Source organism: Phocoena phocoena, chromosome 4, assembly GCF_963924675.1.
Source record: "Phocoena phocoena chromosome 4, mPhoPho1.1, whole genome shotgun sequence".
NCBI classification, from domain to species: domain Eukaryota; kingdom Metazoa; phylum Chordata; class Mammalia; order Artiodactyla; family Phocoenidae; genus Phocoena; species Phocoena phocoena.
The window spans coordinates 116,262,738-116,275,487 of NC_089222.1; positions in this window are offsets into that span (position 1 = coordinate 116,262,738).

Consider the following 12,750-nt stretch of genomic DNA (forward strand, 5'->3'; position numbering starts at 1 on the left):
ATAAAGCAAGTGCACCAGGTCCTGTCACTCTCTCTGCCTGCACCCTGCCTTGACCTCTCCAAATAGCCCCTTGAGGTGTGCTGAATACCACCTCTGGGACCTGTGAGTAATAAACCTCTATTTCAATTTCTCTTTTGGTCTTTTGTTGAATAGATTCACCATCTGGCACCCTGTGCTCCACTTAACAAATGCTAACAAAGTCAGAAGATGACGTTATAAACTCAGAAAAGTGAAGACAGGGGAAAGGGGAACTTAAGGTACCCAGAAAAATATGGCGGCTCCCCAGAGGATCTATCTCTTTAATACATATCTGAAGAATGAGGAAAAGCAGGGAGCAAGTTGGAGAGGGCGAAGAGGCAGTCATATGCCAAGAAAAGTTATAGTTTTCTTTCTAAAATGTTGAGAACTACTACTAATTAAGTATTTCTGAAATACGATTGATATGTTGAGTAAAAAGAGCCCCTGGATAGGCAGACAGAAATCAACACCTGCCCAGGAGGTCTTAAGAGACCTCAGTGATGAGTAACAGGTGCCTGAGTGAAAGATCAGCTTGGAAACTGTGTGGAGAATGATATGAAGGGGAGACATAAAAAGCAGAAAATTGGGTCTTGACATTTTCCGTGAGGTAATGTACTTCAATTAATTCAGGAAAAACAGACTGACACCCCATCTCACGATTCCTGACTTCACCACATCTCTAAAGACCATTTTTCCACATAAAGTTACATTTACACGTTGCAGGGATTAGGATCTGATATCCTTGGGGCTACTGTTCAGCCTACTACAGACATTTAATTTTAAGTGGCTGCAGGAATCAGGGACTGGAGGTATGAAATAGGAAGCAGAATCATTTGCTAAGAGAAGATAGTGCCAGTGACACTGGATTCTTGGCATCATCAATTTCTGATGTAGCTGTTCGGGAGAATGTAGCAGACAGCTGACTAGTTACTAAACAGTGGGGTTTTTTTTGGTTTTTTCCTATTCTTTTTCAGATTCTTTTCCCTTATAGGTTATTACAAAATGCTTAGTTCCCTGTGCTATACAGTAGGTCCCTGTTGGTTATCTTTTGTGCATATAATAGTATGTATATGTTAATCCCAAACTCCTAATTTATCCCTCCCCACCTTTCCCTTTGGTAACTATAAGTCTGTTTTCTGTGACTGTCGGTTTATTTCTGTTTTGTATGTAAGTTCATTTGTAACCTTTTGTTTTAGATTCCACATATAAATGATATCATACGGCATTTGTCTTTGTCTGGCTTACTTCATTTAGTATGATAAGCTCTAGGTCCATCTATGTTGATGCAAATAGCATTATTTCATTCTTTTTTATGGCTGAGTAATATTCATTATACATACACACACACACACACACACACACACACACACACTGCATCTTCTTTATCCATTTATCTGTCGATGGACATTTAGGTTGCTTCCATGTCTTGGCTACTGTAAATAGTGCTGCTATGAACATTGGGGTGCATGTATCTTTTTCCAATTATGGTTTTCTCTGGATATATGCCCAGGAGTGGAATAGCAGAATCATTCAGTAGCTCTATTTTTAGTTTTTTAAGGAACCTCAATATTTTTTTTTCCATAGTGGCTGCACCAATTTTAGTGTAGGAGGGTTCCTTTTCTTCACATCCTCTCCAGTATTTATTTGTAGACTTTTTGACAATGGTCATTCTGACCAGAATGAGGTGATACCTCACTGTAGTTTTGATTTGCATTTCTCTAATAATTAGCGATGTTGAGCATCTTTTCATGTGCTTTTTTGCTATCTATATGTCTTCTTTGGAGAAGTATCTATTTAGATCCTCTGCCCATTTTTTGATTGGGTTATTTGTGTTTTTTTGATATTGAGCTGTATAAGTTGTTTGTGTATTTTGGAGATTAATCCCTTGTCAGTCACATCATTTGCAAATATTTTCTTCCATTCTGTAGGTTTTCATTTTGTTTATGGTTTCCTTTGCTGTGAAGAAGGTTTTAAGTTTAATTAGGTACCATTTGTTTATTTTTGTTTTTATTTTAGTTACTCTAGGAAACAGATCCAAAAAGATACTGCTGCAATTTATGTCAAAGAGTGCTCTGCCTATGTTTTCCTCTAGGAATTTTATAGTGTCCATCTCTAATCCATTTTGAGTTCATTTTTGTATATGGTGTTGTGTATGGTGTTTTTTTTTACATGTAGCTGTCTGATTTTCCCAGCACCACTTATTCAAGAGACTGTCTTTTCTCTATTCTATATCCTTGCCTCCTTTTTAGTAAATTAATTGACCATAGGTGCATGGGTTAATTTCTGGGCTTTCTGTCCTGTTCTGTTAATCTATATGTCTGTTTTGGTGGCAGTACCATACTGTCTTGATTACTGTAGCTTTCTAGGATAGTCTGAAGTCAGGGAGCCAGATTCCTCTAGCTCTGTTTTTCTTTCTCAAGATTTCTTTGGCTATTTGGGGTCTTTTGTGTTTCCACACAAATTTAATAATTTTTTGTTCTAGCTTTGTGAAAAATGCCATTGGTAATTTGGTAGGGATTGCACTGAATCTGTGGATTGCTTTGAGTAGTATAGTCATTTTCACAGTATTGATTCTTCCAATCCAAAGAACACGGTATATCTTTCCATCTGTTTGTGTCATCTTCAATGTCTTTAATCAGCTAAGCAGTGTTTTGGATGGAGTAGAAAGACAGATAGCCGCAAATATGGCAGTGGCAATAATCTGATGAGTTGGAGAAATGTTTCCCAGTCACCTTCAGATGGCTGGATGTAGGACACAAGATGACAAGTAGTTGGATTAATCAGAGGCTCGAGCTTGCTGACCATATGCAGTTGAAAAAGATAAGTGAGAAGTTGGGGTCAGAAGTACTGTTTAAATTTGTTAAAGTGTTGGATGATGGGACTTAGGCCAGATGAAAAAGCAAGTAAACTCAGGAGAATGCTGAAATACTTGAGGAAAAAAATTTGAAACATGATTAATAGGAAGTAAAAGATTAAAGTTTATGTTCAAAGGGAGAATAACAGATAGCAGTGTCTACATGGTAATGGGTGACTTGATAGTGTGAATGTTGAATATTATTGTTGAATAGAATAGGAAGTGAGAGGGCAAGGACTGTCATTCTCAAATTTTAATGTGTCTAAACATTGTCTGGAGACCTGATTTTTTTTTCTTAAGGCAGTTTTATTAATTTTTTTTTTTTTTTTGGCTGTGTTGGGTCTTCATCGTTGCTTGCAGGCTTTCTCTAGTTGCGGCGAGAGGGGGCTACTCTTCCTTGTGGTGCACGGGCTTCTCATTGCGGCAGCTTCTCTTGTTCTGGAGCACAGACTCTAGGTGCATGGGCTTCAGTAGTTGTGGCTCTCAGGGTCACTAGTTGTGGCTCGTGGGCTCTAGAGCACAGTCTCAGTAGTTGTGGCACACAGGTTTAGTTGCTTCACGGCGTGTGGGATCTTCCCAGACCAGGTCTCAAACCCATGTCCCCTGCATTGGCAGGCGGATTCTTAACCACCACGCCACCAGGGAAGACCCTGATTCTACTTTTGAGGATTCTGATTCAATAGGTCTGGTGTGGGGTCCATGCACTTGTATCTGTAATGAAGACAATTTGGATAAAGGTAGCAGACATATCACACTTTGAGAAACTGCCATAGGATGTTAGAATTATAGCTTATATAAATATTGCTGAAGTAGTATGGAAGCAAGATTTTGGATGAGAGAGAAAGGTGTGTCAAACCAGTCATCAATACAGGTGAGTGATAAAGAAGTCAATAACACTAGAATAAATAGTACTGGGGATAAAAAGCATTGGATGAGATGGACAAAAATGGATAAAAAGGTTTTTGCATGAGCATAAGAGTGGAATAGGTTGAGATTTACAATAAAGGGCAAGGAGAATGCCATCTCCATCCCTGGGCGGGATAAGGGTAAGAAAGTGTGTTGTCTCTACATAAGGGCCATTCAAAAGAAGTTTTTTAAACATCTTTATTGGAGTATAATTGCTTTACAATGATGTGTTAGTTTCTGCTTTATAACATAGTGAATCAACTATGCATTTACATATATCCCCATATCCCCTCCTTCTTACGTCTCCCTCCCACCGTCCCTATCCCACCCCTCTAGGTGGTCACAAAGCATGGAGCTGATCTCCTTGTGCTATGCGGCTGCTTCCCCCTAGCTATCTATTTGACATTTGGTAGTATATATAAGTCTATGCTACTCTCTCACTTCGTCCCAGCTTACCCTTTGTCTTCAAGAAAGAGCCAAGGTTCAAGTAAACTAAAGGAATAATCTCGTCACTTGTGTATATGGATTTATCCCTCATAGATAGTATATTACTCACATTTTATTTACCACGTTCTCTTTGCATGTAAAAGAAACTCAATTATAATTTTAAAATAGTATTTATTTTTTTCTTTATATACCAATTTGGCCAGAAAACTGTCTATAGATACTTATCTTAATAGCATATTTCTTTTCAAAACACAATGTTATGATATTAATGTACATTATTGTAATAGATACTTCAAAGGAATAATTCTGATAATTGAAACATTATGTTTTTCTATTCAAACAGCAATAATTTATAATACAAAAATGATATACTGACATACACAAATATTTATACATTTTCTCACTTTTAACAGTAATTGTATTCTAATTTTAGTGTATGTAATTAAAAGCAATGTATTTCTTATTTTCCCATTTTATTGAGATATGTCAACACGATGTATTTCTCTAACAGAATGTCCACATTTCAGTCGTAAGGCAGCAACAAAAATATACAAGGAAAAATTTAAGTTGAAAAAAATTTGTTTAATGTTCATGACAACATTATTAATAGACAAAATGTAGAAGCAATCCAAATGTCCATTAACTACCATTGAATGGATAACTAAAATTCATACAATGGAATGCCATTCAGCAATTAAAAGGAATGAAGTACTGATAATATGCCACAATATGGATAAACTGAAAAATCATGCTAAATGAAAGAAACTGCTCACAAAAGATCACATATTATATAACTCCATTTATTTCAAATATCCAGCACAGACAAATCTAGAAAGAAAGAAAGTAGATTGGTGGTTGCCAGTTGCCAGGTTCAGGGTGTAGCAAGAGGGAATGGGTAGTGAATGCTAAAGGATACAAAGTTTCTATTTGGTTGATATCCTAATATTAGCTTATGATAATGGTTGCACAATTCCGTAACTGTGTTAAAAACCACTGAATTTCACACTTTAAAATGGTAGGTTTTGTGCTATGCAAAGTGTTTCTCAATAAAACTGTTTAAAAAATAAAAAGCTTTCTGTCTAAATTCTCCCTCTAGGTTAACCTGTGGTCCATTGTATGAAAAGGTCTCCAACAATATTTCCTCGTATCTCATTCCCTCTGTTGTGCTACTTCAAGTCAGTTCACACTTCCCTGCCTTTAGTTTCTATAGAACACTGCCAGAGGCATTGCTACTAACACAGAGACCTACTCCATTCAAAGTAACATGAGTCCCACTTAAGTCTTTTTCTTTTTTTTTTTTTTGTGTAGTTTTTTTTTTGTATTTTTTTAACATCTTTATTGGAGTATAATTGCTTTACAACGTTGTGTTAGTTTCTGCTGTATAACTAAGTGAATCAGCTATACATATACATATATCCCCATATCTCCTCCCTCTTGCATCTCCCTCCCACCCTCCCTATCCCACCCCTCTAGGTGGTCACAAAGCTGACCTCCCTGTGCTATGCATAACATCACTAATCATAAGTCTTCAGTTTTCAAATCACTTAAACTTGATTTTTTCATAGCTGACAGCAGCATGACTTCCTACCCCTTCTTTTTCCCATGCTAATGAATATAAAACACATTCTGGAACACAATCGCAAGTTTCTTGTAAAATAAACCTCCAAAGCCAACTGTAACACACTGGGTGGTGTCCCAAATCTTTGTCCCAAATCTTCTTCCCAAAGATCAAAGTCTGATTTCCCTGGATTGTTAGCATACTTGAAATGAAAACAGCCTGCATCTAGCCTTCAGTCTTATGATCGTGACAATAAAAAGAATAAATGTGGTAGAAACAGCTGTACATTTTCAGGAATGATAAACTTCAGCTGGAATTTTTTTTAAACTTAAATTTGAAGTTTATACCAGCAACTAACTTTAGACAGAAATGGGGCTTTGAAGATGAAAGGCAAAAAGCAGCACAACAGAATAAGGTTGGTCAAAAGAAGATGAAAAAAATGAGTAAATAATGCAGGAAGTAATCAGATTCAGAGAAACATGGTATAAAGTACTTAATAAACTGAAAACCGTTTCTGAGGGAAAATATATCATAATGACAGTTCCTTGCATTATATTATGAAGGTAATAAAACTGAAGAGTCAAAAGACTCATAAGAAATATGCTACTTTATAATTAATGAGAAACAATAGATGAAGGGCAAATAATAATTTGTTTATTTCTCTTATCACAGAAAGCTAGGTGAAGTATAAAATATGAATACTTCAAAAGTGAAGGAAAAGGTTTTATGTAGAAGTTGGGAAACTTTGTAAAAAAACTGATATTTTTAACTTTACTTTTGAAATATAGAGATTTTTGATTTGGGATATCAAGTAAACTTGAGAATCTGGGTTGATTATGTTTTTGAAAGGTGATAATTTGTACTAAATGGAAGTTGTGAGCTCTCCTGGTTAATTGCAAATATGCATCTTGACTCATGTTGAAGGATCCAAACTGTTCTATGATTTATGCCAGAGTTTTGAAAATCCTGGGTTTTGTCAAATTATATATATATATTTTTTTTTTAAAAAGCATTTTGATACACAACTTGGAATATTTTTGTGACATAGTGGATGAAAGGAAATTAGTAACCAACTTCCATACTACCAGAATTTGATTATTGTGCTAAGAAAATATAGTTGCTAAACAAATTCCCTCAATGAAGAGAATTATAAATTTCAGTATTTTTAACATTATCCTTTAGTGGCAGACTTTGCAAGAGAGAGCTGCAAATCACTGGTCTCCTAAATCAGGATTTTATGAAGCTGAATTATTCTCACCATATTCTTTCAGCTAAGCGACTAATTTTGACTCTAAAAATGGATGTTATTTTTATGTTACCCAAGTCTATAGCCTCTTCCCCCCCCACCAGAAAAAAAGTAAAATACTGAACATAAGCATATTGCTTTTCTTTGGTCCTGCCTATGACAAACTTGTAAAGTATAAAAGATCTGTAACAAGTAAGATTTCTTCCATCTCTTCTTTTTATCATTGCTTTCCTTCAGGAAAACAGATGTCTCTGAAACTTCAGGCCGATGCATAAGCCTCTCAGACTTTTTCTACATGAATAAACAAAGGAAGGCAAACATTTCTCTCTAATAACTCTGGCAAACAAAGTTATCAGTTGAGTGCCCCATTATCTTATGTAGAGACCTATTTGATAAGCTCTCAGTTAAAGAGGTAAATTGAAGTTTTTAAGAAATCATTTTCTCTAGCAGAACTTTTACATTTTTATTGGCAGATTTTTATCAAGAAAATTTTGTTAAATGACACCATTCAGGATGAATTCATTAAAAGTATTTCATGTAGATGTTTTTACTTTAAAATATACAGATATTAATCCACAGAAAATAAAAAATAATCTTTCAAATGGGAGATGACAATTACAATAAAGTCAGATAAAATTTTAATAAATTAGTTAAAATTAAAATAGATACAATCAAACACTCCATTTAACTAATATTTAAAAAGTCTCATCTGAGGCAGTGTAAATATTGTTTTGCTGTCTGGATAACTGAAAAAATAGCCAAGTCCGTATGTTTAAATAAATCATTCCTTCTATGTCCAGTTATCTATGTTATCAATGAATTCACTTTTTCCATTAAGTTTAAAGTATAGGTTCCATTGTAAGTACACCGAATGTATGCTAAACAAAACCTTAGCAACCTTTTAAAAAATAAATCTACTTTAATATTATATCCCTAAAATTTAAAAAGTATGACCACACTAAAATTTCCTCTGTGCTGCATGTGGAGAATGCATAAATGATTTTTTTTAAAAGCCAAAGGAGTGATGGATAATGTAATGAAGCAAAAAGACCCAAAGCCTGGAAAATTTGTTCATGCTTTGTTGAATGTGCCTGTATTGAGTATTGTATTTTGTGCCATTTGAAAGGACACATGTCCATGGAAACAGCCAATAAAATGTTTTGTAATAAAAGTGACTAAAATATTCTAGGCAATGGTTTTGAATTTTCAGGTGAATAACGTCCTTATTATGTGACCTTTTTACTGCAAGTACATTCTTTCAATCTACATTTATATAACAGTAAATGTAAAGGCTCAGTACCTCTAACTGTAAAATAGCATTGCTCACAAATCAAAGTCTCAAAGGGAATATTCTTGTGATACTTCCTGAAATGATGAGAGCTCTTCAGACATATATCTTTAATGCCCCATGACTATTTATAATCACAGAGAGGCTTTCTTAATTTAATGACTTTTAGGCTTAAGTTGCTAAGATCTTTAAGCCCATTCATGGTAAGTTTTCCCTTAGTAAATTGTTCCAAGATGAAAATTCAGAAAACAACTGTGCCTCTCAACTAAGGAAGGGTGATTACAGTTATTTTGGGAATATATCAAAATAACATTGGCAAAAGGAACAGAATTTGATGAAGCTTTTCCTACCCTGACCACTAAAATTTAAGTTTAAGCTGGTGTATGCATAAAATTTATCAAGTAGGATGGTAGTAAATTCTAGCCTATTAACTGTACTAGCATTATATAACCTGCCATGTAGTTTCTAATGTTAAACTGATGGTAGGGATAGCTGTTCTTATATAACTCTTAGGCTTAAACTTGTATCTGCTCTTCTGTGAAAATTAGATGGATGTCATAAAAATTCTTTAGCAGAGATCTGTTGTCAGTTACTGTTTCCATATAAAATTGTTATAGAATCCTATCCCGAATGAAATTTTTTGGCCATCCCAATACAAACATCATTAATTCACTCTTTTCTTTAGGGAATGGTGAACTACCAATCAGTTTGGGTAGGTTATGTAATGGTAGTAAAACAAATAGGCCAAGATTACAACCATTCTACTAATGGATTTTATGCTTACATCAGTTGACATTTAAATATTGGTGGTCAGAAATATATATAGGAATTGTAAAATGTCTTTTATTACCAGTTAGTATCTAAGATGCTTCCATTTTAAAATCATTTGGGAGATTAAAAATGGTTTTGTAATCCTCTGAGTTACCTTCAAAGACTGTTAATTGTGCCCAAATAAAACTTACAGAGCCAGTAAAGCTCTTTACATCAGAAGAACGTTTTGCTTTTGATTCCTCTGCCAATTGTAGAGATTCTTTTTGAAAACTTGCTATGAAGTTAGTTCATGGGTTACAGAAGAATATCAAAGCTCTTACCTTTTGATTACATTTCCTTTCTTAAAATAAAATTGGTGTACCTAGTTTAATCACCTACGTAATGAACCAAATTCAGCTGATGCTCCATGATGAAATGTATAATAGTCATGTTTACACTATCTACAACTCTTGCTAGATCGATTATGGGGGTTTTAGTCAAGCTATGTTTCATGAAGAAATGGTGGATGGGGTCTTTGTGAAAGATTTATATAGTAATGAAAACAAAATAAATATACAGTATATCATGCTTGCCAGTCTGCTCTGTGGCTATACAACTTATGTCAGACATCACCTTCATGTCAACAAGGTTGAATGGCTTTACACCCACATTTTAAGCAAAAATGCATATAGAAAATGGACGGATGTGATGCCAAATGTGGCAGTTATTTCCATGTATAACATCCTTGAAATAAACTACAGTGTGATGTTAGTACATTTTCATGAGGGTAGACATGACTTACAACTGGAGGATGTTTGTTACTCACAAGGATTTGCTATGTCAGTTAATGTGGGACAGTTAAGGTGGAGCTTGCCATTGGATATTCCACTAAGCAATTTAAAGATTCTCTACAGGCAAATGTACGCACATGCAACATCTGAGCTCAGTCATGGACGTCAGAAATGAAAACAGATTCCACATGATGGCTCAACTGTCTCATTTTTTTTTTTTTTTTTTTTTTTTTTTTTGCTGTACGCGGGCCTCTCACTGTTGTGGCCTCTCCCGTTGTGGAGCACAGGCTCCGGACGTGCAGGCTCAGCGACCATGCCTCAAGGGCCTAGCCGCTCCGCGGCACGTGGGATCTTCCCGGACCGGGGCATGAACCCGTGTCCCCTGCATCGGCAGGTGGACTCTCAACCACTGCGCCACCAGGGAAGCCCAACTGTCTCATTTTTAATGGTCATTAGTGGCCTGTAAACAAGGCTCAACCTGATAGGTAAACAACCAATTTGTTTGTTGTTTGACTTGTAAACAAGGGATCATTTATTCATTTGTTAATTTTGTTTCTTGCTTTAGCACTTTAGGTTGTATTTGTTCTCTGACTTAAGCAACTTTTATCTAGACTCATTTAAACTGCAGTTTTCTTCAAAATCTGTAGCAAGATACTTTTGAATAACCTCAGTGTGGAATATCTCCAATTTCTATGACAGAGCCTGTTTTTTTCTGTTTTTTGGTTTTTTTAGTAAACCAAATGGTGTTTGGAACCATATCTATCTGTAAAAAAACCTAAAAACTAATAAGTAAACAAACAGATGGACAAATAACCCAAGATATATATTTGTTTTCTTCTTTTTTGGGTAAAGATCAAATATTCACTAAGGCAATAATGCCAGCTTTCTTGCAGTTATTAAACTAGCTTTAAATACAATTTCAAAGAAAGAGATGCCACAACAGTATCTAAAGCAGGATCGCCCGAATGAATGTATCATCAATGTATCTAATTTGACAATAAAATAAATAAACTGCATTTCCTTATGGTAATATTTCATATGCTAAACTGTGATAAAACCAGAATAAAGTAATGCCCAAAGATGCATAATTTAAGTATGACTAATCCTGTCATTAAAGTATTGTTTACAAACTAGCCCTTTATGAGAACATAATTCAGATAAAATCTTTTAAAACAAAGCTTCTATCCAAGAGTGAACAATACAATTGTTTTGCAGACAAAGCCAAGCTTAAACCTCCTTTAAAAATGTCTCCTTTGCTGTATGTTGAATAAGATTTATATATGAGGTAAGCCATAGATCTGGTTTATACTCTCCTATAAGAGAGAATAAAAGGGGGCTGTGGGGCTTCCCTGGTGGCGTAGTGGTTGAGAGTCCGCCTGCCGATGCAGGGGACACGGGTTTATGCCCCGGTCTGGGAAGATCCCACGTACCGCGGAACGGCTGGGCCCGTAAGCCATGGCCGCTGAGCCTGAGTGTCTGGAGCCTGTGCTCCGCAACGGGAGAGGCCACAACAGTGAGAGGCCCGCATACCGCAAAAAAAAAAAAAAAAAAGAAAAAGGGGGCTGTGGATTAAAGCCCTTCTCTGTATATTCTTTTTTCATTAAGGACCATAAAGAAAGAAAACTGGATTAAAATGGCTAAATGTTCTTGGAACAATTCCCACAAATGCCAGTAATTATAGGTTTTGGTTTCTTTGGTTCTCATGGCTCTAATCTTTAATAGCTTATTACAATGTACAACACAGCATCGGGTACTTTCCATACAACACACATTTAACATCCTCACATTACAGACCAGGGGCCAAGATGATGGTTCAAATGCAGTTAGGTTTAAGCGATGCAATAGGAACCACAGGAAATGTGACAGCTGTCAAATACCACACTGTCCATGCTACTGAGCTAGACTGTACCAGAAAGAGGTCAGCCTTTGAGACTTCCATTTCTCATCTCTTACAATTCTACTGAGTCCACCTTTACTGAATGTGTATTTTATGATCGGCTTACAAGGGTTTTTGTTGTTTTTGGTGGTGGTGGTGTTTTTAACAAAAGCATAGCATAAGCTGCCTGGAAGATTAGTAACTTTTTTTCTTAGAATTTCAGCAAAGTTGTTTGCAGGGATTCAAATAAGATTCTATGAGAATACTTATTAATCTGGGCCTGGGTTTCTAACCATTTATTAGATGGCAATAGAAAAGAACCTCTCTTTCTCTATGCCTAAGTATACATTGGAAAATCTATTTTATCGTTAATAATTGTACAAGTATAAAATTACATTGCATTCCATCATTTAAAATAAGCACATCAGGGAATTCCCTGGTGGTGCAGTGGTTGGGAATCCGCCTGCCAATGCAGAGGACATGGGTTCGAGCCCTGGTCCAGGAAGATCCCACATGCCACGGAGCAAGTAAACCTGTGTGCCACAACTACTGAGCCTGCACTCTAGAGCCTGTGAACCACAACTACTGAAGCCTGTGCGCCTAGAGCCCATGCTCCACAACAAGAGAAGCCACCGCAATGAGCAGCCTGGCAACATAATGAAGAGCCTGCTCGCCACAACTAGAGAAAGCCCATGCGCAGCAACGAAGACCCAATGCAGCCAAAAATAAATAAATAAATATTTTAAAAATAAAATAAAATAAATCAAAAGCTTAAAATATTTCTACACTGGTATCAGAAAGAAAGACATAGTGTTTATGAGCTTGGGGTCACCTACTGCAAATTAAGGTCTATAAGATGAGGAGCTAACCTCTCCCTTTTTTTTTTTTTTTTTTTTTCCCCAACACACTCATTAGGCACTGAAAAGAACAGGCTAAAGGCTTGAATACAGTTAATAGAATCTTTGGTAGAACCATCAGTCTCTATATTTAAGATTGTGGTTTTTTTGTTTGTTTGT